We start from the raw sequence: 25,194 nt of genomic DNA, 5'->3' as shown, positions 1-25,194 counted from the left end.
AAAAGATGTGCTACATTGAACCCTGCCACTTTATTGCCCTATCCGGCCGAGGAGGGTCAGGAAGAAAAACATCACGATTGTGTTTTCCTGACCGAGGAACAGACAAAGGGTCGTGTCGACTTACAGGATGTCCCACTTCCAGATGTGGATGGGGAACTGTGGGTTGATGGATCGTGTTTTAGGCTGCCAGATGGCACGACTTCCGCAGCCTATGCGATCACGACACTTAAGACAGTGGTAGAAACAGCTAGGATACCACAAAAGTCGGCTCAGGCAGCAGAGCTGATAGCTTTAACAAGAGCCTGCAAACTGAGTGCTGGTCTATGTGTGAACATATACACGGACAGCCGGTACGCCTTCGGAGTGGCACATGACTTCGGGCTACTCTGGAGAGAACGTGGGTTTTTGACATCTCACGGAGAGCACATTATGTACGGAGAGCTAGTACGTGATCTCCTAAATGCGCTGCTTGGCCCAAAGAAAGTAGCGATAGTAAAATGCAGCGCCCACAAAAAGATCACGGATAAAGTGGGTCAAGGAAATGCCTTTGCAGACAGCATAGCAAGACAAACGGCTATGTCCCGAACTAACTCCCCCATGTACGTGATACAATCACAGGCTGAACGATGGAGTGATGCTAGAGCAGAAATATTGGATATTCAAAAATCAGCGACTGAATCTGAACTTGCGGCATGGGCAGCAGATGGGGTACTAGATGACGAGGGTTGTTGGAGAAGCAAAGACATGGAGAAGTGGAAATTGCCTGCGGCTTACTTGCAGGCGATGGTCCAGATGACACATGGACTGGCGCATGTCGGAGCTCTTGCAATCACTCGGCTCTTAACACGAGTTTGGGAATATCCTGAGATTGCTAATACCGCGAAGAGAGTAGTGCAGACCTGCCTCGTTTGTTTACAACACAATCCTGGGAAGGGGACCCATACTCCGAAAGGAGGGTTCGTTCCACCTTCTGCACCATTTGAGGTACTCCAAATGGATTACATCCAACTCGAGCGCTGCAACAACCTGAAGTACGTCCTAGTGGTGGTATGTGCCTTTAGCAAATGGGTTGAGGCCTTCCCCACGAAAGACAATACGGCTCTGACAACAGCTAAGGTGTTGCTTAAGGAATTCTTTCCTCGCTTTGGAGTTTGCAAATTTCTGTGGAGCGATAATGGGCCTCATTTTGTTGGAAAGATTGTGGAGTATGTACTGAAGGGGTTAGGGATTCAGCAGAAGTTCCACGCTGTATTCCACCCTCAGTCGGCAGGTCTGGTTGAGCGGTACAATGCTACGTTGAAACTTAAACTGGCCAAAATTGTGGCGTCTACATCGTTGAAGTGGCCAGACGCTTTGCCGCTAGCACTGCTCTCTCTTAGATCAGTACCCCATTCTCGAACTGGCCTTACGCCCTATGAGGTGGTGTTTGGGCGCCCCATGAACATCTGGGGGGTGCCTAAGCCGCGATTAATACATGATGTGCCTTGTGTTATGATGAACGACTATTTGGCACGATTAACAAATGATTTACTCTCTATTCATCAACAGGTTCGAGAAGCGCTCCCTGACAACTCTACTGGAGAGGGCCATGATCTCCATCCTGGGGACTACGTCATGATTCGGTCATTTGAGAGAGCAAGCAGTTTGGAGCCCAGGTGGAAGGGTCCCGAACAGGTCCTCCTTGCAACCCGAACCGCTGTACGAGTGACCAACAGGAAGCGGTGGGTGCATTCGACACACTGCCGCCGTGTCTCCCCGGATCTGGTGACTCCTGCTGTGCTGACCGACTACAAAGAGATCTTGGAGAAAGAAAAGAGCCCAGCTGTGACGTCGGCCGAAGTTGAGGGAGCCTTCCCGGACCACGCTGTTGCCGGACGAGAGCGCTACAACTTGCGTCCTCGATAAGAAGATTTTTTTTTGCATTTTTGTTAATGACTGGTTGGTTACCGCTCCAGGTTTGTGAAACGGAAACCGGGAATTCCAAGGGGGGGGATCAGTTCTGCCAGTGTAGCGACACCCGTCTTGGCCCGGAGAAGAAAACAACGGCTACCTCGGAGTTCAGCACCGCATTTTTCTTTTTTAGGTATACACGCACGTGTATCTGAGACTCTGTGAACAATTTGTGCTATTTGAGACTTTTGCACGAACATTTCTGAACTATGGCATCAACGGCATCACGAGATAAAAAAGTATTGGGTGCCTTTCTCTTTGTTCTGACTATTGTGGTGATAGCTGTAATAGCCTGGGTAGTTGAACTTGTGGTGCCTGTGCGTGAACATTTGCTGCCGACTACCCCGGCTCCGTCTGAACATTTTCACTTTACATTACCCTTTCATGAAGAACGACATCGGCAAACGTATTTAAATACCAGCTTTATTCAGATTCTTCACCACACACATAACATGACCAATACCTCAAATTGCTGGGTGTGTGGGATGTTGCCAGGGCACCAGAAGAGAGGAGGCACCCCACTCATTCCACTCCCGTTTTCACATAATGGATCATGCAACGCCTGGTACACCCTCCTCTTTACCTTGAGATGGCCAACCAAAGGGGGGGTGCTTTTTCGTTTGAATAAAGTATGCTCCCATGACAAGGATGGGTTTCCACGGGCTGAGGGTACTCGATTTGAATGGGAGGAGTACAGGCCCGATAATGTGTCTGCCCCACGTGTGTACAGCAACCAGAGAAATATTAATGTATCCAGCGCACATGTTATTAATGTCATTGCTACTAAAGCCGATTTGTGCATTAGAAATAAGGGTTCGATTGCAGTAGGGAAAAGCGAATGTAACACTACTCTCACTTTTGATAGCCCGAATGGCATTTCATTTGTAGCATCACGGAATACTTATTTTATTTGTGGAACGAAGGGTTACCATCAGCTTCCATTGGGATGGTTGGGCACGTGCTACGTATCGTTTGTGTTACCTCCTGTATTCATTGCCCCACCAATGTATCACAATGATTATACTTTATATCATGATTTCGTCCTGAATAGGGTTAAGCGGACCGTTGTTCTGGATGACATAGACCAGACTGATACTGCTTTGCAACAGTATTTGGACTTTAATTTGGGACTATTCTCCTTCGTGGGGGCTGCACTGAACAGCCGGAAAATAAGACGACTGACACGTGTTGTCGAGGCTGTAGCGAATGACACTGCCATTGCCCTTGGAAACATCACTGAGGAACTACAGATTTCTAGAATTGTTACGCTCCAAAACAGGATGGTGTTAGACGTAGTTTTGGCTGATCGTGGGGGGGCATGTAGAATTATCGGAAGCAGCTGCTGTGTATACATTCCGGACAATTCTCCATCTGTTTATGATGCCATATCCAAGCTTCACAAGATTGCAGCTGAAATACATCCGGACAATGGAACTTGGACACTTTCAGGATGGTTCTGGTCTATGCTTGCTACCTGGGGCTGGAAACTGTTGACGATTCTATGTACAATTGTGGGAGCAATGTTTTTTATATGCCTATGTATTCAATGTGGCCCAGCCTTGTGTTCTATGTGCCTATCAGCTTGCATACCATCAAGACGAGCTCTTGCTCATGACAAAATGATGCTTCATAAAGAAGTAACACAAATCATGTTAATAGACATCGAGGACGAGCATCCTGATTATGTTCACTATGAGGTAGATTCAGCTAAACGCTAAAAGGGTCGTCTGTCGTAATTGGCATGGCCGCGTTAGCGATTAGCTGTATCTACACGTTGTCCTCCTTAACTTGGCTATATATGAAAACGCCATTTTCTATGTTGCGGCGGCCATCTTAGACCATAAGCGGCCTCGTGGCCAGCGTGCCCTTTAGTCCGTTGTCCGTTCCACTGACCACTTCAGTCTGCCCAGCAACAGGCTATTTTTAGTACTGGTCAAGCTGCACATGCGCAGTTTCAGCTGACCAGTAAGCCTTTAGGAATGTGCGCCAAACTGACCAGCGGAGTTGTGCCCCCTCCAATGAGCTGGCAGTATTCCAAAACATGACCATATATGTCCTTAAAATGTGTTCTAACTTGTGCCGCCTATCTTTTATTGCCCCAAACTGTATATAAATCGGGGTCACTCCGGTGTTCGGTGTGATACCTCTTGCATTACCGAAGGGTGCTGTTTGAGTGTACCACCACCCCATGGGGTCTTAATAAACTTGTTCTTTGCCTTTTACAGTTTCCGTGCCAACAGTTCTTGAGTGTAAGTGGGTTATCTTCGGAGCATGTAGGCCTTGGGAACCCTGATTACTTCAATCAGAGTGTTTCAAAATGGGATAAATAAGGTTGACTGTAGCCAGGATTGTGTCATTGGCTTAAAACCAGATGTTCCTGTTTTTGTAGCTGGAAATGGCAAGGTTGCCTGAGAGGCCAAAAGGAAAAAAACATTTGAGTTTGCGAGCAAAGGGAATTCTGGAGAGAGAGGAGGATGGGAGAAAATTGCATAGGGACCTGATCCAGAGGTCAGTGTCGTGAGTGAAAAGGAGCAGGTTGGTTTTGAGGGCGCCTTTGCGTTGCTAATGATATTAGTTTACAAAGAGTGTTTCCGGGTGGTCTCTCAGGGTTCTATGTTTCAGGTTTTTCTTTGTGTATTTTGAAATATGAGGGGGGTATTTGATCTTGAAAGCATTGGTGCAAGACATGGACAAGTGCGATAGAGGGGAGCTGGAGCTCAAGGGTGGCTTTGTCATGTTAGGAGGTGGTATGAGATGGAAGGTAAAAGGAATGCTTTATGTTATGTAATGTTATGTTAGTAAGCTTTTAAAGCGCACTTCTACCCAAAGGTGTCCTAGCGCTGAGCCGTGCCTAACTGGTTTCCAGAAAAGAAGATGGCTAATCAGAAAACAGCTGTGTTTTCAGCCCCCCACTAAAGGAGAGGAGCTTGGTAGCAATCCTGAGATGAGCTGGTAGGTTGTTCCAGACTTTAGCAGCAGCTTTAGATAACCAATGTTAGGGTGTGGGTGTCCTCACTAAGACCGCACCTTGATAACACCTCCTGCCGGTCCAAGTCAATCGAGGGCTAGAGGAATGTAAATGTCCATCCCAGGCTCTCCCTGAAGGGTACTGCAATGCTCCATTTATTGCTTTGCTACCACGTTTTGGCAAAAGGACGGCAAGTCAGGTAGGGAGAGATTGCAGTTGGGTGTTGGGCGCACCTTAGTAAGTCTAGTAGGATTTGGGCAATAACTGAACCCCCCCCCCTTCTCCAGCTCTGCTCTCTGTTGTGGGGAGGGGAAAAAATGGATAGGCTCTCCTCCTAGCCTCCCCAGGAAGGCTCTCCCAATGATTTAGTCCCAAATACGGCAGCGGTTTGCAGAGAGAGAGAGTAGTTGGGTGTTGGGTGCTCCTAGTAGTTATAGTAGGATTAGGGCTTCTGCGGCTGTAACTGAAACCCCTGCTCCGCTTCCCCAGCTAATGTCCCCGTTGTGTTTCTCAGGAGCCTACTCGGGAATCCCACAGTCGTCAGAAGCAAGGATAGAGATTGACACGAGACAAAAGCTGTATTTAGCAGCCATTCGCAGACTCTGCCAGGAAACAATACATTTTTAAGGATCTTTAAGAACCCAAAACATTTCCCTGCCAGAGCTGTGATTTGGCAGTCAAAGGTGAGCTTCTCGTCAAACCAACTGCCCAGGTTTATAACCCTGGGCTTGTACATGGGCAAAGGGCTAAGAGAGTTTGGCCACCATGTGGTGGACCATATGGAGAGGTGTTTACCCAGGATTAGATCCCCCGTCCCTGGGTTCAGCTAAAGATAGTTAAGATCCATCCACTAGGCGACCTCCGTGAGCCAAGAACTCAATGCGGTAGCCATGTTAGCAGAGTTTTGTGACAGGGTGATAATGAGCTGAGTGTCATCTGTATACGTAATGATGTTAAAACTATGACACTTGATAACTTCTGCCAGGGGGCGCATGTATAAGTTAAATAACACTGGGCTCAAAGTAGAGCTCTGAGGCACTCCCTGCTGCAACAAGAAGATCTGTGAATAGAAGTGTTTTTGAAGCACCTGAGAATAGGAGGCTAACTTTGCAGGGCTTTATAACTGACATCGCAACACCACAAACACTCAATCAAGGGGTTGTGGGACATGATTTTGAAATGGTACTGAGATCTAGCATTAACAGTGCTACAATGTCACCCCTGTCCAAAATTTGGTGAATGGATTTTGACGCAGGTAAGAGGGCAGACTTCATAATTTTGGAAGGGTGGAGGCCCGACTGCGTCCTGTAGAGTACGTTATTAAACATATTTTTTAGCGACCTAGGAAGAAAATGGTAATAGAGAGATCGTCCGAAAATGTTCGAGCTTAGTGGGGTCTAACAGAGGTTTTTTAAGCAGTGGGACCACCATTGTATGCTTCCATCGCAGTGGAACCTGGCCTGATGCCAGGGAGCTAATAAGTCACTTGTGAAGCACAGGCTGGACAGCTTTCACCTCTCACTCCAGAATGGAGGGGGAGGCTGGGCCACTCTTAACTTATGTTATAAGTGGAGACAACGCCTCAGGTTCAATAGGTTTGAAGTGAAGTAGCCTAGAGCAATCCTCAGAGAATTCGAACCAGGTGTTAGTACAAGGAGTATCTCTGGAGTACAGTGGAAAGGAAGCATAAATAGTTGCCACTTTATCTGAAAAGAACTGAGCTAAAGCATTAAATTCATCCTCAGAAGGCGCGGTGGAGCTTAAACTCAAGGCAGTGAGTAGAGGGACTTGACAAGGGAGAATATTTCTCGAGAGGGGCTCTTGGCCGAAAGACTTTTGTTGGTGCAGTCATCGCGGCGTGATTGTCTAATGCAGCCATGATATGCTTTGTGGGCTATCAGATAATTAGCATTGTGACGTAGTCATAGGCTCTATGCCAAGAAAGCTCTAAGCGCTTGCAGTTCTTTTAAGTAAGAGTAGTATATTGCTGAACCACTCTGCTGATGGTTGCTGTGGGCCTGTTTTATCGCCAGGTTGGCCAGTGTTTACTATTGATATTCCTGATATTACCCCAAACACTGCGCGCAGCAAACTCAAATGCTTGCAGTCTCACACACCTTGCAAAATACCCAAACACCGTGTCTTTAAAAGTTCAAAATTGGTCTGATTTGCAAATGTGGGCCACTTATTTAGCTAACTTTTTCACTAATAGGGGCTACTTTTATTTTGGTGCCCAGGCCTAGTTTTGTCCCATTCTGACATAGTGCTGTATGACACTTTAGTGTAATATACATCTGTATTTCTCTTTAAAAAAAATTTGCGAAAAATATAACAGAGAATTTCTAGGAAACCTTGTTCTTGTTTATTGGGGATGTTTCCTTTTGGCACTCACAAAGGCGCAGTATAGTTGGCGACATAAAGAAATCTTTCAGTTTTATTTGCATGTGTTAGCCTTTTTTTTATTGCAAATAGGACTCTAAATCTCGCTTCTGAAATTGCCATTGCAGAACATGTGAATGAACGAGGAAGATGAGCTCTCAATACGATTAGGCGCGAAACCTGATCTGCGGTGTTTTTAGTCCATTATCCATTCAGCGTTATTTATGGCTTCTTTCAGGCAAGCTTTGATGCCAATGCTGAGAAGATAAAGTTTGGAAAAGGAGCCAACACAGGAAGGTCTAAATCTATTGTCACATCATTCATAATGGAAGCTCCTTTCAGTAGCGCCGGCATTGCAAATAACCCGTGGGGTGTTTTATTAGTATTGGTATAATTCTTTTTTACTATAAAATAAAAAGGGTTGACAAAAATCACATATCAAGGCAGCCGTAGATAAGGAGCTGAGTAGCCACACATAGCAGTTGATTTTCCATCTATTAGCCTGTTTCTTAATACCGATTGCTTTTAATTAATGCACAAAGATTCAGTAATAATCAGTTAGTGCGCCTAAAAGACTGTGATAAAACCTTCTGGCACAATGCACTGCTTGTAAAAAACACAGAGTGTCCTTGCAGTGTGTGATTGCTGTGCTGTGAACCATCCCCTGGTCATATTGAGGATGGATTTTGTGCCATCAAATACTCGAAAATAAAAATATTCATTTATGTATTTATATACTGTAGCAGCATTCTCCAGCCGCATTACTGGCTGGTTACACATGACTTGCACTCAATTACAACTGGTGTGCTCGTCAACACTTTGGCTTCTGAATCACTAAAGCTCAGTTTCACATCAGCCCTGGGAAGCCCTGCCTGCCACAGGGAGCATGTGTGTCCTAGAAGGCAATGGCTAGCTTATATTTCTGGCCATTTCAATATTATCTCACTGGGAAACCCAAGTAACGATTGACTTTGACACATTGTAGTAACTTCTCAGGGAACCTTTTATTACTTTTGTGAGTATTCTTGCAGTAAAAAGGGATTTTCTCCTTTTTGTGCACAATGCATGCAGCTTTGGTGGTTGACAATGTATCCTTTGTGATCGTGAGACAGAATTTGAAAACCTACCTACAGATATGATAAATGACTGAATGTAGTTCTAAGAGTTGCATAAATCATCAACATTTGGTGCCACATTAGCCATGTCTTGGGGAGTTGGCTTCCGAGCAGCCGTGAGTGGGGCTTCTCAGAAGCAGAAGCTACTCCTCATTAGGCAGGATAAGGTGGTAATAGAACATGATTCCAATCCAGCAAAATCCTTGCTGGTGGGCACTACCGTCCATCATCAACTGCAGACAGGCGCATGAAGACATGCCCTGTCTCACTGCATGTCCTGCCCACTGTGTCCATCTTCCTTTAACAAATCAGTGTTATGGCCTTGGTGAGCCAGAACCAATCCAGAATAAGACAAGCCCCTTTCCGTGGGAATATTGTTGACAATGGCGGGTGTTTCCATACCCACTGTTATCTGATGGCGCTCCCAGAATATCATGTCTAACTCCGAGGGGGGATTATAGAGAGATCTTTGATTGGGCAAAGGGTCAAAGTGGTCACCCACTCTGCATGACGCATCTCAATGGAGCAGAGAAATTCTGTCCGGTGGTACAGGTGACAAGCCATCTTACAGATCACCCATGGAGAGAGGAATTGAAACCCTTTATGGCCAGACATTACCGCCTAAAGGAAAAGGAAGGCATCCGCCATTTGACAAAATGAGCGCTGCGATATGACAGTGTCACAATCCTGAACCGTTTCTTTGTTTTTCAACCTAGCTTAACATTGAAGGATTTGCTTGTTTATCATCTTTATTGGTTTCTTGCATAATATATGGCCAATGGAAGAGAACATAACATTATGGTCAATAAAAATAACATCTATGGTAATGAAAAAAAACACGATCATAAGAAACGATGTGGAAAACTAGCAGAACTAAGCTGCACAACACACAAAATCAGTAAAAACATGTGGAATGCCTAAGCCACTGTGCCACCAGGTTCCAGATCTTGGACAGACAATACAATTTGCAGATTTGTTGGTGTGGGTTGAAAGCTATAGTATTACAGGCTTGATAACATAATATCAACATTATATTTTGGTACTTATGACAAGATGACAGGACTTTAAGAAATATGGGCATGATTTTGTCACTGTATCTATTCAGCTCTGTACTCTCCACAACCCCATTTAATTGGGTACTAGGGGCCTCATTTGCAAAAGACCTGCGCCACCATAGTGTCACTTTTTTGACACTCCGGTTGCACAGGCCTATCAATCATATCAACCTCCCTGTGTGGCTTGCATGGCCTCAGAGATATGGAGTAAGGCAAGGCATTGCAAAGCGCTGATTGGGAGGACAGTGTTGTTTGCATCTGAGAGACTGCTGCTTAATACTAGGACTAGGCTGTTCCATCGGGCCCAAGATGGATTGATAGTATTAACACCTCCAGTGATGTTAACGCCGATACCGGTCAAGACCTTCTTGCTAAGTCAGGGCTGTTCTCTATCCTTATCAGACTGTGCAACAAACAAGTGCTCACATTGCTGCATGTTCTCTGAGTGGAGGCTTATGTGATCCTCATGGTTCCCAAGGTTAAAGTTACTTGATAGAAAGTGTATCCAGACTGTCTCCAAGATATTTGAAATTGCCATTCTGGGGAGAGACCTGTTTATTTCATTCACCTTCCACCAGAAACCAGCTGAATTATTTTTACTAATGTCATACAGAAGTTTTGCCCAAAAGTAGTCTCTATGCTCTCAGGAGCTCCCATTTTGATCTTGTTATGCCCTTCTTAGCATTTCTAAGCATTTGATGTAACTCTGGGTCCATTGGTGCCCTCCTGTGGGCCCTCCAAAGTTGATTTATTTTCTTTTTGCTTGCTGTAATCAAGCAATTGATTTCCCGGCATGATGAAGAGAAGAGGGCCCCTGTAGCCGATGTTCTTTCTTTGGGCCAGAGCTGGTTTGGCATATTGATCCGCAAGAGATGTGGTGAAACCTTCCCAGTTAGTAAGAGGGATTTGTCCTTCAACCTGCATGGCTATTAATGTTTCCTTGGGGCAATCAGCTCATTGTTATAAAGGGCTGCTATGCATTTAATATGCTTCTGGTTGATTGTATAACATGAGATACCCTGATCAGCTGAGATTGCATATTCTCATATCTCCTGGGGACGATGGTCACTTTCTGGTCTCACACCGTAGCTAAATGAGGTGGCAAACTGTAGCAACATGAGGCTCAGTAAGTTCATAGACCTGATTGTTTGTCAGGTGCTATGCAATCATTTAGGACTCTGAGACAAAGGTGCTCCAAGTTGGAAAGCAGCAGTTGACCTCTCTTGTCTTTTATATGCCAGTGTATTTTTTCTTGATGAGGTACCACCCACTGTATATCCTGTGCCTCTAAAATTTGATTTGGGTAGGTGTGTGTTGTATACTTATCTTTCCTTTATTTCCATGCTCCACCATGGTTCTTACCTGTGTCATCCATTCCAGAATGTAGATGGCTCTGTCCTCCTCCTAGTGTTCTAGGTGGTGACAGTTTGTGCCTGGCCAGCTTGTGTTGAGGTTGCTTCATGCTTTTCTCCTGCAATAAACCTCCTGTGGTGCACCTGTGGTCTCCAGCTATTTACTACAATTTTGTTTTATCTCCTCAACCGTTTCTTGCAACTTTTCTATTTCTTTGCTAATGCTTTTAGGTCTCGAGCTAAGTTTTCTTTCCATGACATTTTCTTCTTTGGTGTTAAGTTTCCTTTTATCTTGTGTTTTATTCTACGAGAGGAGATGTGTTGTATACTTATCTTTCCTTTATTTCCATGCTCCACCATGGTTCTTACCTGTGTCATCCATTCCAGAATGTAGATGGCTCTGTCCTCCTCCTAGTGTTCTAGGTGGTGACAGTTTGTGCCTGGCCAGCTTGTGTTGAGGTTGCTTCATGCTTTTCTCCTGCAATAAACCTCCTGTGGTGCACCTGTGGTCTCCAGCTATTTACTACAGTGTGCCCATAAGCCACCCCACCCAAAGTTAAAGTTAAAATTAATGTTAATGTCTCCTGAAACAATTAGTTCAGTATCTGTTCTCTCTCTTTTTAATCTCATGATCAGATTGGTCACTTTGGCAGCTAACTCCATCTTAGATATTTTGCTTGGATGGATAAGTTCACTACTATGATTGTCTTAATGATGCTTTCAGAGGTTTTAAGTACAATATTGACCACTTGAAGGCCAACATCAACTTCTTCAACCTCTTCCCCCTCAATGGCACTTGTTGTAGATCTATACGTTGCAGGCCCCATCTCGCAGTGCCCTTGTTTGCGAGCTTTTGCTGCGAGAATAAATACATTGTAGAAGCCCTCCAGAGGAACTGAGGCATGTGACCAAGTCTCTTGAAGTAACACAACTTGAAAGGAACGAAGATAGTAAAGGTACAAAAGCAACAGAAGCCCCTGCTCTAGGAAGAAAGTATTTGGAACTCAATGGTCTCAGGTTGGGAGTAACATTAGTAATAGAAGCACATCAACAATGTTACAAAGTCAAAAACCGATGTATCCAGAAAGAAATTTATAATGGAGAAGAATCCTTGATATGGAGAAAACTTTATTGTTCCTCTTGTTGTGGCCAACACGTGTTTCATCGCAGGGAAACAAGCTGCGAATCTTCAGGGCCTAGTTCCGATGAAAGCCGAGATTTAGTGATGTGGCCAAAAGCCCATGCGGGCGAGAGTGTGATGAAGGCGCCTTAAGCGCGTGGTTTAATTCGAACCTTATTGAGCTCTTAAATGGGCCATAACCGGGAGGAGAAAAAGTTTGCAGCTGTAACGTTCGAACAGCAAAATCAGGCGGGTACACCTGGTTAGCTTAGTTCCCCCTCTTGTTGTTCCCGGCGCCGTTTGTCGAAGACAAGAGGAACAATAAAGTTTTCTCCATATCAAGGATTCTTCTCCATTATAAATTTCTTTCTGGATACATCGGTTTTTGACTTTGTAACATTGTTGATGTGCTTCTATTACTAATGTTACTCCCAACCTGAGACCATTGAGTTCCAAATACTTTCTTCCTAGAGCAGGGGCTTCTGTTGCTTTTGTACACTTGTGTGGATTTCTGATCCACCTTCGAGCGGTTACGAGGGATTACCGCCCGCCCCATTGCCTGGAAAAACAATACCTGACAACCATAAAATATCCTACGGTTACCCGGCTGTGCGCCTTTCACAATCTGGAATACCTTAAGCCCTCTCAGTAGATCTATAAGATAGTAAAGGTCTCCAGATTGCACAGTTTACTAGCCAAATTGTTGATGTTCCAGGTGCACATTCTAAACTTTCTACCTGTCTGGGGGACTTCATACACACTTTGTCATTGTAATATCCTGGTCCAGTTCAGAGCCCCAGAGAGCCAGCCCCAGTTTATTTCGACCCTATACGAAGAGCTTGACTTCACTGTACGCTCTCTGGCAGCAGGCGTTGGAGACTCTGGAGATTTTCTCAGTGTGTTTCTCAGTACTGAGTAAGCTTTCCTTGGTCGACTCTGTGCTTCCCTCTCCATTCTTATAGCTTCCAGAATGTGAGGGTGACCTGTGCTCCTTAAGGGGGTGATTGTAATTTCCCAGCTTTTGAAGATATCCACCACTTTTAATACCTTCCAAGCCGAATCAGCGGAGCCCCAAGTGACGTTAATAGGTTCATTGTGTTGTCCAGGGCAAGGGTCAAGAAACTCTATCGAGGCAATGTCCTTTGATGTTATCTCCCTAAATCAATCAATAGAGCCAATCCACTTCAGAATGTTACTTCTATTTAGAGTATCAACAGATCCCGTGGATATATAATCTGGATACAAGAGGGTGCAAGCTTGTTCATGGTTATTTATTGGTTCCACCCTGTGCCCGGCGAGGGATGTAGTCGATATAGGTTCTAAATTCCCATGCAGTTTAGTGGTGGTCACCCCTTCCCCTCTAAGTTTGTATTCTGGCCCCAAACTGATAAGTACCTTTGATGGATTGTATGGTATTACTTAGCATGCATTTACATAGCATGCTTTTACTACGCGGTTTTTACTTCACAAAAGCATTTACTTTGCATTTTTTTATTTCGCATGTCATTACTTCGCAAAATTAGTAATAACATTACATTTTCTTTTCTTAGAGGTACCTTACTTCGCGTGTTTTTACTACGCGTACGAAGTGTTTTTTAATTTTTATTTTTTATTTGTAACCTAACCACTGGGACACTACACATACACTACAACACTACACTAAACCCTAAACCACTACCGCCTACACTACACATACACTACAACACTACACTAAATCCCAAAACACTACCCTACACGTACACTACAACACTACCCTAAAGCCTAATACATTACCCCCTACACTACACATACACTACAACACTACCCTAAACCCTAAAACACTACCATCTACACTACAGATACACTACAACACAACCCCCTAAACTACCCTAAACCCTAAAACACTACCCTACACTACACATACACTACAACACTACCCTAAACCCTTAAACACTACACCCTACACTACACATACACTACAACACTACCCTAACTACACTGCCCCACTTACCTCTCTCTCCTCGTGGTCCCTCTCTTCACCTTCAACCATAAATAATTTTACATCTTTAACATTATTTTTAAAAAACGAAAAACTAAGTAAAATAATGCGTAGTAAACAACATTGCGAAGTAAAGGCATGCTAATTAAAAGCATGCGAAGTAAAAGACAATGCGTACTAATAAATGCTAAGTAAAATACCTGCGAAGTAAAAGATGCGAAGTAAAGGTTGCTTCCCCCTTTGATGGATTCATAGGAGCACTCCTAGAATGGTGCCCAGAAATTGTGCCTGCTTCTTCTTTAGGATGGATGTTGCTGAGGATATTTTAGATAATGGGGTTTGTATTCTATTTGTCGCATTAGGAGAAGCCAGTTAGGATGTTAGCTTAGAATAATTCCATTGACTAAGTCTGGGTGTGCCATTGTGGCCATTTCTAAAGCTATTTCTACTTATGTACCCCTGTTGTCCTTGATTGTTTCTCCCATTCTATCCCCTTCTCCTAGAACCTCCTCACATCTAATTCAGGTTCCTGATCATGGGTGAGCGGAGGTGTAGATTTTTGCATATTGAAAATTTGGTAGGCCGCCAGGCGACTTGCTAAAGGAGTATTTCTGTTATGTCCCTTCGTTTTCTTGGCTCTATTGCCCTTAGAGGCTCCTCCTGCCCCCGGGGGTTCATTATCAGTGCTTTGGGTATGTGTTGTTAATTCCATATCAGGGTTTCCCACTCTGAAGATCCGCGGTGACAAGGCTGCCTGGCCCCATCTCCCCGGCTTCAATGCCTGGTACCACTGGGGCCATGAGTGACCTTGTTACATTATCTTCTATGCAGGGCCGGACTGGCTACCGGGCAGTTTGGAATGCTGCTGAGCTGGGGGCTGTTTTTGTTCATGGAGACCTGCGTGTGCTAAGCGAAATTCGTTTTGCTTTAATTATTTCGAAGCACACGCAGGTCTCCATGAACGAAATCCGCCCCCACCGCAGTGAACTCAGCCCCCAGCTCGGCAGCATTCCAAACTGCCCTGCTTGTATGTCTCTTGCCCCACTTGGAGCCCTTTGTCTGACAGCGCCCTTTTGGTTGTTGGGTAACTGGGTGATTGGTCTCGGAAGGGTTGCCAGCTTCTCCAAGATGGGTGAACAATTGCAGCTTTGTCCTGTTCCTTGTGTATATGCTTGGGTTCTTCTTAATATTTAGATGTACGAGTTTCTTGTCTATCATTGATACGCACATTTCCAGGGCATTTAAGAGACTAATCTGTATATTTATTGTATTACCTTGGTAGTTCATTGCCTCTACCGAGCTCTGCAATGTTCTAAGCAGGAGTGCCAAGTGACCCCCACGGGGTTCCTTAAAACCCATTGCCAAAGGCCTGGAGTTTGTTGGGGTGTAATTGACATATGAGGCTAGCATGTTACCCCATTCCTTGGAGCAGAGTTATGGAACATCTTTTGCCTGATCCTGCAAAAGGTCATCCGTTGGTTCTGTTTTTTTCCAAGCCACTTCTCGAGTCAGGTTACTTTCCAATTGACTCTGTAAAAGGTGATCAGGTAATCCTGTTTCGTTCCAAGCTGCTTCTCGGGTCGGGTTACTTTGCATCTGACTCTGTACAACGGGTAAGGCCTCTCTCCTGAATGGGGCAAAATACTCCTGATCCCCTCCGGCTCACCCCCATGCTCCTTCCATCTTCCTCTAGCTCCCACTGCTTCTGATTGTGATTTGCCATGCCTAACAAGCAAGTGAATCCCAGAAATGAACAGTAGGGAAATCCCGGTCTTAACATGGCAAAACGAGGAGAAATGCTTTATTTCTCCTTGTTTTTGCTGTTTCTATGTGTGCTGTATTGTGCAGCACACAAAGAAACTGCACAATGCCACGAATGATTATTTATTTGCAGGAAGGTGTCCATTGCTGCACATAAACAATCATTTAAAAAATGAGGAGTTGCAACTTTCATGTGTGCTGTACAAAGCAGCACGTACATGTCTCTGTTTAAGATTGTTTATGTGCATTAACATTTTTATGTGCAGGAATTGACCAAACAAACAATCCTTCTCCCCAACGCAGGCACCCTTGCACAATGGTGCAAGGGTGCCTGCGTTGGCGCTAGGCAGCTGTAATTAGTGCTGGCATAGGGGGAAATGCAGGGCTGCACAGTATTGTTGTAAATATGGTGCAGCCCAGCTTTTCCAATTTGGCAGAGCGCAGCGTTAAGCCAAGAAGGCTAATGCAGCGCTCCGTAACTTCTTTGTAAATATGCCCCATACAACCTCCCTTTTGCTGTGGATTTTACTTTGCCCAAATTTATGTTTTTCCAGATGGTGAACAAAACATGTTAGTCCCCGCCAATTATGCCATAAAAAATTCAAATGTGACTGAATTAATTTGTGAATTTCATTTGGAAATTTTACTATAATATATACCAAAGTTTTAACCCTTTCATGCCTACCCACCACCATTTGTGAACTGTAATTTCTCAAAACTGGAATGGACAAAATTTTCACCAAACCATGAAACAAACTTGCTGCTTAAAGTTTTAGAATCTGGACACATTTAGAGTAAATCCTTCTGTGCTTTTTGCGGTAGTAGTGAGCAACATTTCACATGGAAGCTAAGATGGAAAACAGCTCTTTATTGACCCCCCTTAACTTTTTGTCATGTGCATGAAAATGCAAAGAATCTGCAATGCCAGACCTTAGCTACAGATGCTAGGTGAGTGCCTTTACATGGAGACGGATCACTGACATAATATCGATCACAACAATATTGTGATACAGAAAAAGTGTGTCAAAAATATAGATTACAAAAATACTGCTTCCCCATACTTATAACGGCAAGTAAAAAACATTGAAACAAAATATAGCGTTTAATCACTAAGAGGTAGATGTATGAAACCTTTTGAGATTTGCAAAGGCCGAAATTCTGCGAATTTCGCCCTTTGCGAATCGCAAAAGTTTTTTTTGCATTTTTTAAAATGTATCAAAAAATCGCAAAATAAGGAATCGCAAAAATTTGTGATTCCTTATTTTGCTTAAGCATTTAAGGAATCGCAAATTTTGCGATTCCTTAAATGCGATGTATGTGGGTTTTAGAAATTGCGAATTTGGGTTAAGAAATCGCAAATTACCACCAACTTGTAGTTGGTGGTAAATTGCGATTTCATTTAAAAATGCCCTATTTGGCATTTGTGAAGGTAGCATGTGACGCATATACATGGCCATAGGGCATGTATGTGCGCCATATGCACACACATGTAAATTTCAGGGGTGCAGCAGGGTGTCTTTGAGACACACCTGCACCCTTGAAATAATTCTCAATTTGTGAATTTGCAAATTGCGATTCGCAAATTAAGAAATATTTCACAATCATTCCAAATTGCGAATTCGCATATAAGGAAGACTAAGAAATCGCTAAAAATAGCGATTTTCTACATACATTCCATTTTGCGATTTTTAAATAGCGATTCCTTAAAAATCGCTATTTAGAAATCGCAAAATGGAATCTTGATACATCTACCCCTTATATTGTTAAAAAACATACAAAATATCGATTTTTAATATCTATATGTTAATAAAGTAAATCTTAAGTATTATATTATATAACGTTAATATAATATACATTAAATACATGTCAGTAATATTTAATACTATATATAAATATATACTTATATAAACATACACACATAAATGTAGGGAAAGAGTTGTACTTGGGAGCGGTTACATTTACCATTCCTCCAGTCTGTGAAAAAGTAGGGAATGCGTTGGACTTGGGAAAGGGTTTCTTTTACTATTCTCTCTGCAGTCTGTCCAACAGTAAAGAAAGCATTAGACATCGGAGGGGTGAATGTACTATTCCCACTCCAGTTTGTGCAACAGTAGGGAAAGTACTTCACTCCAAACACATAACATATATGAAACATAACCCTATCAACTTATAAAAAATATAAAAATTAATATGAACTTCATGAATTAACTACCCAAAATTAGATATATAAAAATAAAAAAACAATAACAACATTAACATGCTTATTGAACAAGTTAATCAATAATTTTCAATTAAAAATTTTCATTTATTTATTTATTACTTATTTAACTTACCACAATTTACCCCCACAAACCTAGCAGCCCACACTTAAAATATACCTAAAGTAAATAAATATAAAAAAACAAAATAATTAATATTCAATTTAATTTCAATTAATGATTAATGATTAATTAATTCATTGATAATTAATGTCCCACCCTATATCTCTACAAACCCAGCAGCCCACACATAAATATGTAACTTAAAAAATATATTTATTACACATTTTATATAATTAATCATCAATAAAATGATTAATCATAAATGGGTAATTAATTGTTAAGTATTACTTAATTAACTTCCCACGCTATACCCCTTCAGACCCAACAGCCCACACTGAATATATAACAAAAAAATAATCATTACACAATCCAATTAATTAAAAATCAATCAATTAATTATTAATTAATATAAAGTTAATTGTTAATTAAAAAAGTAATTATTACTTAACGTTCTACCCTACACCCTTACAACCCCAGCAGCCTGCATCTAAAATATAAACCCAAAACAAATTATTACACAATTTACATATTTAATAATCAATGTAATAATTAGTTATACATTAATAAATATTTGTTCATTAATTATACTTAAATAACTTACCAACCCAGCAATCTACTATGACAATATACATCACTATTAGCAGGTAAATAAAAAATTACAAATCACTCAAAATTACAAACTATAGGCCCGATTCACAAAGGTAAACTGAAACAAAAGTCCAACTTTACGACTTTCGGTGTTCACAGAGGGCATTTACGAGTAGTAAAGTTTGACTTTTGACTCAGTTGAACTTAAGTTTTGGTCTTAAGTTTGCTACTCACAAATGCCCTTTGTGAATACCAAAATTCATAAAGTTAGACTCTCATCTCAGTTTACCTTCGTGAATCGGGCCCTAAATTTCAAAATGCTATTAACAATTATACAAACAATGATAACATATAAAATTAATATAGGAACTGTAACACATAAGGATACTTACAACTATATTATTGAAAATGATATTAACAACAATGACATTCTTGAAAATAATATTACTTACTTAAAAAATCTATATTCTTGACAGCAATGTTTCTGCATCACAATATTTTTCTACCACACTATTTGTTTCTGATATTTCTGCAACTTGATATTTAAAACTCGATATTTTGTCCAAATACCCAGAGACCAAAGTTATATGCAAATCCAATAGAAAGTTGTCTTGAACCATGACTACACAGGAAGGGAAGTTGGCAATGCTGTTGCATGTGCTCTCTACTTTGGTTGGCACACTCCTTTCAAAGCATTCTTAAATACTACTTCATAATTCACAGTATAGTACGACCATCAATTCGGTCGGTATTCAAATCTTTAGTAAAACAACCAACATTTTTTCCTCCATCAACAATTTTACCAGTAGTAAGATGCATAATATAACCATTAACCTCTTGAAATAAGTCAACTCGACCACTCGTCAACTTGTCAGCACAACAAGATCATGCTTAGACCACCAATAACCATACTTGAACTCCACAGAACGATCTTTGCAACATATCACTTTCCATTGTCCTCACATTCAACTTCCATCAATATGTTCCACTTCAAAACTGTATTCTAAGTGTGCTTATGATATACATTAACGGCTTGTGAAAATGGGCACCCCACATGTAAGTTTTACATTTTTCAACAGCCCTTGAGTATGCTACTGCTTCTCTTGATATGGTATGGTATTTTCTTTATGTATCATTCAATGTTTTAGAAGCAAATGCATTTGTATATTCTTTGTCATTTTCCAACTGGCACAAAACTGGAGGAACTTGTTTAACTTCCAGAACCACAAAAATGACACTAGTGTAGCATTCTGCAATCAACTTGCAGGTTATTTTAAGGACAAAGTGCTCACAATCTTCAAATCCCGCACAGACTGGGATGACGACATGACAACAATTTCCGCTTCAAACTTCCCATGTCCCATGAGCTTCCTAGACTCCTTTGATCCACCTAGCATTGAACTAATAATACAAACTATCAAATCCATAAAATCTGGAGCACCATCGGACCCATGCCCACCCATGATATTTCACATGGCACCAGACATACTCAGTGAACAATTCAGTATACTCTACAAAGAAGTCATAAAATCCGGCGTCTTTCTTTCGCTTGGAAAACGGTGTCAATATTGCCTCTATTAAAAAAAAAACAATTCAGATCCCAAAGATCACATTAATTACAGACCTATAGCCAGGATTCCTTTCCCAGCTAAGGTACTGGAAAAATATTTAATTGCCAACTAACAACCTTCATCTCCTCGGCAGACCTACTGGATACCTCTCAGTATGGTTTCCAACAAGGGCACGGCACAGAAACTGCCCTGGTTATGGCAGCAGAGGAGATCAGGGCAATCCTGAACACAGAAGCCAGGGCAGCCCTAATCCTATTGGATCTGTCGGCGGCTTTTGACACCGTGAATCATGACATACTAATCAAACGGATCGAAGAAGCAGGAGTCAAGAACTCAGCCCTATAACTGGTCAAATCCTATCTTAACAATAGATATCAATACGTTCAGGTCGGCAGCTCCCGCTCAGAGCAGTTTACGCTCCCATGTGGAGTGCCGCAGGGCTCCGCATTGAGCCCCACTCTGTTTAACCTTTACTTGATTCCTCTGGCCAACATCATCAGGAAATATGGATTTACTATATTATCCTATGTGGATGACCCCCAAATCGTGGTGTCAATCTCAAGCAGCCCTGAAGACACTGCTGATAGCTTTAAACAATATATATACCACATAAACCAATGGATGGGGTCGAATTGTTTGTAGCTTAACGCCACCAAAACAGAGGTCCTCCTATTTGGATCTAATACCTCTTTTTGGGCTCAGAACTAGTGGCTACATAGCATGGGTGTGCTCCCCACCCCAGTTCAAAAAGTGAGGAATCTGGGTGTCATCTTTGATGATAAATTGTCCTTTCAACATCAGGTCAACGAAGCTGTATCAATGACATTCCTGACTTCAAAATCCATACGTGAAATATGTTCTTTCATTCCCCCTGAAGCGGTAAAAACTTTAGTCACAGTTCTGGCCTTGGCCAGACTGGACTACGGAAATGCCTTATACTTAGGCATCCAAAAACAGCACATGACTAAGCTCCAGTGGACTCAAAATGCAGCCGCCAGAGTAATATTGAACATCCCTAAATTTCAGCCCATATCGGAAGGCCTTAGGAAACTCCACTGGCTCCCCATGAAAAAGAGAATAGACTTTAAGGCCCTCTGTCTAGCACACAAGGCACTACATGGAAAGGGACTAGCGTTCCTGAAAGAACATCTCACTTGGTACCACCCTACAAGACATCTCCGCTCAGCCCAGAGCAAACTCCTCCGGACTCCAAAATTTAGGAAAGTCAATTGGGGTGGAAGAAGCTTCATTCTGGGCATAGCAAAATTATGGAATTCACTCCCAATAAACATTAAAAGCTGTCCAACGCTACTCGGTTTCAGAAAGCTGTTGAAGACAAGGCTTTTTGCAAATTAACGTAACCTAAATATCCATTCCTGGAATTTTGGCTTTTTCCTCCGCTATGAGCGCCTAGACGCCTATGGGCATTCGTGCTCTATATAAATCTTTATCACATCAAGCATTTTCAAACTACTCGCATTAACAACAACTGTACAATCATTTCCAAGAATATATCGTTTTAAGGTAGAAGCATTTGTAATCTATGACTTGGCTATATCAAATGCTCTCTGCACTTTCATCGCAAACAAATGTCAAATTTTTATGCATTTTCTTAAAACGCTCCATATTTATGGCATAACATTTTAAAAATGAGAATAATCATGCAGTCCACTGAAAAGACCTTAACTAACCTTTGTCAAGAGTTCATGAAGCTTACAAAACATAATCTACAAAATCTGTTTTGGGTATAATCCAGACAGTCTAACTAAGGGCTTGCTTACGGGGAAAGCCCCGCTCCCTCACTGTTAAACCTGTGATTGAACTGCCCACCAGATTAGGAGTTTTCACCTGTCTAGCGGGCAGTTAGTTGGTGTTAGAACTACAAAGAAATCTGATGGCCTAAAAAGGGTGAGCAAAAATCGGATTATCACAACGCAGAGGAGACGAACAAACAAAACGCCTATCCACACTTATCCACAGTCAAGTGCGCACAAAAAAGAGAAGAGAGAGGAGACCGTGGGGGAATGATAGGATGTCTATCAATTACCAAGAGAGGTCAGTGTCATCACTTGGATACCTCCACTCCCACTCGTAAGTCAACGAGAGGTACCAACGGACAGGTAGGCTCCTGAAAACCCCTGATAGACCTACTGTTTAGCTAAAAGACTTGTGAACTAAGTTCCATTTAAAGATTTTCAGGCTTTGGTAATAACTCATGCTTTGCGACCCAACTCTGGTTGAGAAAACTTTTTTCTAAATGAGTTCTTGCCTGATCACCCTTTCTAGACAAGCGTAGCTTTGGACATGTAGCTTGGTGGGGACATGTCGATTTGTAAAACAACTGGGTTAAGTTAAAAAAAATTCCAATTGAGGAAGCAACTTAGCTATACACCACAATATACTTGTTTTTGCGGTGGATCATAAACTATCATCTCTCTATCTTCCATTTTAACAGAGCGGGCCTCATTTTTCCCGAGCGGGTGCCGGGTGAGGTGAGGTTACTTCCCACATAACGCTGGGTGAGTACAGTACTTCTACAATATCATTGTGAATATTGTCATACAAACGAGGAGGACTGTAGCCTTCTGTGAAGCAATGAGACTTTCTGCTCTGCACTATTTATGTGTTGTTTGTACTGTTTTCTTTGTCACTCAGGGATCATTGAGGACAAACTTTCTGATATCATATATTTTGGCTTCTATTTTCCTCCCTTATAGGAAAGGAAGGATTATTCACTTTTCCACCAGTTTACATTGGGGATCCAAGTTTCTGGTAGGAATGTTTTGATTCAATATTGCATAGCATTATTATTATCATTTTTCACATTATCACTTATTCTGCAGTCACTATTAGATCACGGTCCTGAAGAAAGCTGGACAGTTAATTCCATACAGCTGAAACATGTCGACCATACTGCAATGCTCCATCATATAGTCATATTTTCAGACTATCAGGCACTATTTTAATCTTGACACTAGAACAGTGCCTATTAAACATATTTTCTGTTCTAGTAGTTATTTTTATCCTATCACTCACTCTTCTCACAGCACTGCACACCATCAGCACCACTTGAAATACACAGTGGCTAGAGGTCTACCTCGGAAATCCATCTCTGCACCATCACTTGATGGGTTGGGCGAGACTTGGATCCACCATCCGTATCCCACGTGATGATATTCCGTTGCAACGGTGGGCTGATGGGAGTTTTTCAGCCCAGTGTAATTTCATGTTGTTGTCGGATGATCCCTGTTTGTTCTTAGTTTCAGAACAGCACACATTTTTCTGTGACCAGACATCTCCTGTTATTTGTTTCATCACTTGGATATCCTTCCCTCCTACCACTGCTCCTTCAGAGCCCTGGGGGAAGTATGTGGATCGGATTGCGAACAGGCCACATGAAAAACAGAGGAGGGTGCAAGCACAAGAAAGAAGAGGATTGCTTGGTCATCTATTATCTTCTTTTGTGGAATGGATATCAATTGACGTGGGTGATGGAATTGTAAGTGCAGTGCATGTGAGTGAGATTCCAAAGGATTTGGAAGAGAAAAATTCATTCATGCCCTTTGACTTTGGCGTAGGGCACCACATTTATCCAATATGGTGCATTCCTGTCCTTTCCCCCTGCGCACTCCTTGTAAATTTGTGAATGCATCTAATCCTAGAGGAGTTGCGTGGGAACACCCACCACAATGCCCATGGAAAGCCTCCCTTGCACAGAGTGAGGTGGCGCAGCAATTTGCGCTGTGTTGCCTCACTCAAGATTTATGAGGCTCCTCAAAGCCACACAATGTGGCTTCATAAATCTGACTCTGAACCTTGCGTCATGCATGTACCACTTTGCATGGTACAAACGTGACACGAGGCTCTCATAAATACGCCCTAAATGGTATAGGAGATAGAGGTCAGCCAGACCCCTCTACTTATCTGCCATTTATCGGAGAAAACTTTCCTTACGCACCCTGGCAAGTGGGTGCTTGAAGGACCATGATTATATTGATGCCAATAGGTTTGTTATGAAACACAGCCAGGTGTGGTGCACGTGCCGCAGAAGACATGGGTAAGGTTTGGTAAACACTGTGATGATTGTCTGACCTGATTTCCATGATCTGTAGAGCTCCGCCCAGTGGGTCTGAGAGTCCACTGGAATATTCACATCACATTCCCAGCACTATGCCTGAAAACCTGGCCAGGTGCAGCTTTTGATGCATCCTGCTAGTTGGTAAATACCAAAAAAAGATGGAGATCGAAACCTCCCCTTATACTTTTATGTTTTTATTTGCAAATAGGCGCACACGTCTTTCCTTTTTCGAGACACAGCATCCTTTTATGAAATCTCGTTTCAAACATGCTAATAAATAAACAATCTCATTAATTTACAGAAAAAGATTTACAAAATAATTGAATCCTTTAGCTGCCTAAGACTATTTTAAACAGATAACTTTACATAAGATTGCATATTATTGAATGCACTTAGAGACTGTTTGCAGACCTGCACTGGTGAAGTCAGCATTTTATTATTGTATACGCATAATTCAACTGTGGATCATTCAGGAATATAGCCTTCCTTCTGCTACAACTCTTTCCTGACCAATGGGAAACACTACCTCTTCTCCAGCTGCCTTCACCTTGCTTCTGACCTCATTACTGATTCCGGAGCCAGGTTAAGACTCGATGTCATGAATGAATGATTGGATGTGTTCGTGAGGTGTGTCTTCGAAAAATTGAACACTCAGCTTAACAAAATCAATAAAGCAGTTCGATGAGATTCGAAAGCAAGATAAGCAGACCATCTGTATTTTATCCTCGAAGTTTCCTGTTTCATTCACACATTTTACAGGACTTATAAAATCAGAGAACGTATCCCAAATAACAAATAAATATATTGCACAACGCTTAAAAAGAATGGTTCATGATGCACAAATCTACAAACACAATGGTTTTGGGGTTCAGCTATTCTAGTGAAAGTCATACCCCACAACCACCGACGAACTGAACATACCTGAAGATGAAGCTGGATTCATTTTCTGAAAGCAAGA

This window comes from Lissotriton vulgaris, chromosome 6, assembly GCF_964263255.1.
Source record: "Lissotriton vulgaris chromosome 6, aLisVul1.2, whole genome shotgun sequence".
Lineage (NCBI taxonomy): Eukaryota > Metazoa > Chordata > Amphibia > Caudata > Salamandridae > Lissotriton > Lissotriton vulgaris.
Note: the sequence above shows the minus strand (reverse complement) of the source record.